At 30.6% G+C, this 3,731-nt stretch overlaps 1 pseudogene; it reads right to left on the reverse strand.

Moving 5' to 3' along the window:
- Positions 1-640: 640 nt before the first annotated feature.
- Positions 641-2,376, reverse strand: LOC149562135 (uncharacterized; annotated as a pseudogene).
- Positions 2,377-3,731: the final 1,355 nt, after the last annotated feature.

Genomic DNA, 3,731 nt, shown 5'->3' on the forward strand with positions numbered 1-3,731 from the left:
AAGTGAGAAGAAGAGGTGAACAATTATAGTATAGCTTAAATCAACAAGAATTCATGGGATTCCATAATTATTGCATGCAAAGAATACATTTTTTGAAGGCCAAAATTCACAACTCCTTCTGGCATTCGCTCAAATAGCAATAATAAGTTTGAGGATATAACTTGAACATAGTATGCACAAAATAGATTTGATGAAAATATTCTAAACTAATTTATAATGGAAATAAAATAAGCATTGGAGAGAAATCAAAATGTCTACACTAATTGCAAGGTTGCTCAATAGAAAATAAAGCTTTTGTATGAAGTGTTCAAGGGAAAGACAAATTCTCTCTTAAAAAATATAGATTCTTTTTATATCCATAAACAACATTTGTAAATAAAATGAATGGAATATGATTTTGATCAAAATACATAGATAATGGAAAAACACAAAAAGAATAAAGGATTGGTGGGTTGTTATTAGTCAAACAATTAAGGTGTCTATGGATCAATTATTGATAGATTCTTGGTAAAGAAGAGATAATGAGCATTTTTAGTAGCCAATAATACCAATGGATACTGTGACCAAGGAGACACAATGGAACATATTAGAGATCAATGGCATCCATATGGGAAGAATTCCTTCATTCCTTGATTATGATTTAGGAGCATATCATATTATTGTGTAATGGTCCACAAATGATGAAAGGAAGATAAATAATTTCTTTAAAGCTTTGAATTTCATGGTTTTCTATGATAAGTTCAATAGCACTAATACTCTGGCCTTCTACACCATGACTTAAATTTCCATTAAAGATAGATGAAGACTTCACCAACATAGGGCTAACTAAACACCTTAAAGAAATATTAGAATATGAAGGCATGATATGCCCATCCTCCCTTACAAGTATATTTTCAAGTTTAAGGTTGTAAACAACTCCTAGCATATATAGGTATTTCAAAGTTAGAATAACCTTTGTGACATAAAATCATATTGATTTCTTAGAGAAGTAATTTCCTCATTGTTGTTGGTGAAGAGTGTGTAAATATCATCATGGAAAATACTTCATATTTGGGCATGAGAACTTGTTTGTCTCAAAGTGAGTGTATAATGTACAGAGAAAAGGATGATCTAGAGTTTCCAATATTTCCCTTTTAGTTTGAGCTCTCAACAATTTTTTTTTACTTGCTAAAGGGCCTTTTCCATCACCTTCATTGCAAAGTAGCATCTTGTACCACATAATTATGAAAGCATAAACATTGCATATATCACCCCACCCTATCTTTTTAAGAAATATAGAATGAAATAATCTCAATTTTCCATTCTATATTCTAACTACTCAAATGGCTTCCCATCATGGATTAATTAGAATTCGTGAGGATTGTTGGGTCTTACTACTTAAACTATTGTAGATGCTTTCATCACTAACCTTGTTTTTATTACTACCTTTACAAATACCACTCTTAGCACTTTCAATAAAATCTCCCTTTTCAATAACTTTGAAAATTCCACTAGTTTTTGGTATAGAATTAGCCTCATTGCTAGTACCATCACTTAATTTTTTACTAGAGCTCTTTTTAACACTACTTGGTGTTTTCATAACACTTGTGATGTCAACTATTATTGTGAGGACTAAGATTGCTACTTGTGGGAAGGAAGCATTACAGATGCTTTTTTCATCCCATTTAGACGATCCTTTATGTGACAAGTATTCTTGTGAATGACAAACAACTTAAACTTTCTATGCATTTCAACAAGCTGATAATGTTGAATTAATTGTTATAGATAATGCTTCAATTACCTTGGATATATCCTTGCATCCACTCAACAAATAATTCACCTTATTTGCCTCAAGTGACTAGGTGAAATTTTTACATGACACTTGATCTATATGACCCACTTTTGTATTTTGTGGGATTGTAGACTCATTGAATACATGATTTAGGTTCTATGTTTCCATTACTTCTCTTGATGAATGTCTCATAGTAATTCAAGCAGTTCCTTGAGAAACAATCCCTATTTGACTTCCACTTTTGGAAGTGGTTGATTGCAATGAGCCTTCTTCATACAATGGAGTGTTCACTACACCCTTTGGTGGTGACTTCTAAGTAGCTTCTTCTATGACCCATAAAATACTACCTCCTTAAATGCTTGCTCCAATATAATTTTCTTTGATGGGAGCACATTCCCCCATAGCTTCAACTTTTTTTTCACAAGACCACCATCTTGTATTCTAGAAGTACCAACTTTTTATATTTTCTTCAAGATAGTTGCATCTAGTACTTGATTAATTCTTTTTTTGAATATATTATCGATGGAAGATGATCCAGGTGACTGACTTGAGGCTGACTTGCATGACTATTTGGAATTTTATTTTGATGATATGGATGTTACCATTAATCATAATGTAGTTTTCTCAATGTAATTCATGCATGCAAGGCCATGAATTTGATAACAACTAGAAGATACACTTTTCCAATTTCTTCCACCATAGTCTTCTAATTCCTTTAACCTTGCGACAAATTATAGAGTAGCTTACAAAAAAATTCCTTTATACTAAAATGATCACATTCTTGTGTTGCTGAGATCACATAGAAGAGTAGAGATGGGTGTCCTTGTTTGGTGTTGAATAGGAGCTCTACTATGGATGAAGAGGAGATTAGAAACCTTATGGTTTAATGAGGAAAGCCACCTAGTCAAAGGTAAAGTATGGTTTCTACCTTCATTAAACTAAGAAACTTTCCATCACTATTTATCACTAATATTTGTTGACCTAGAGATGGATTTCTTGCCACAAGTTTTCATGCATACTCGACTATATTTGATGCTTATTAATACTTATTTTCAAAGATTTTTCTAAAAAATATTAATTACCTATGGATCTAATTTAAGGAAAATAATCACCATTTGAAATGATATTAAAATTAATGTTAAAATATCTTGTCATTAATGTCTAATAAGAATTATATTGATATAATATTTAATTTGAATTATTTTTATGTTTGAATGTTGATCACATTATATCACTATTTTAAATTAGGATAAAACATATTTTCCATTGAAACTAATGGAAACCTGATATATTTTTCTTGGATCTCTACATTTGGAATGGTTGATATCTAGGCCATGGCTTGATTTATTATAGAACAATTGATTTCTTTTTAGTAGAGATACATGGGTTTGTGTTTTTGGTTACTAGACACATCTTCTATTTATTAAAAATAATATTGAGGGTTTTTCTTGATATATGCCATGAAATATTAGCTTAATGTGTCTTGATGCTCCATATATTGAGATTCTTGGTTGCAAGTTCTATATGTGTGTTTTTGCATTTTGGCCAAAACCACAAGGTTTTATTTTGTCTCTACTAAAAAAATATGGCCATAAAGTTTTGATTTATAACTTGGATCACCTCATTTTCTTGTAAATATTTTAAGTAATAAATACTCACTTTCCTTCTTTTTTAATAATACCTGGCCATCATTTTTTCCTTGAGGTATGAAGACTTCTAAAAAATAGAAAACTATGTGACTATATTTCCATGCATATGATTCAATTAGTTTATTTTATTTTCAATATTATTGTTGTGTAATCAATGACTTGGTGATTTTGTACTAATACAATTTATATTGGAAGTACCCAATATGCAACATCTATAAGCCACTAGGATGAAGAATTTGTCTCATTTTTTGTTATCCTTTTGATCTAGTTACAAGGCTGAAATAAAGCATCTATGTTTGTTTGTGATGTAT

The sequence above is a fragment of the Cupressus sempervirens genome, chromosome 4, assembly GCF_028749045.1.
Source record: "Cupressus sempervirens isolate cs-2001-9-10 chromosome 4, ASM2874904v1, whole genome shotgun sequence".
Taxonomy (NCBI): domain Eukaryota; kingdom Viridiplantae; phylum Streptophyta; class Pinopsida; order Cupressales; family Cupressaceae; genus Cupressus; species Cupressus sempervirens.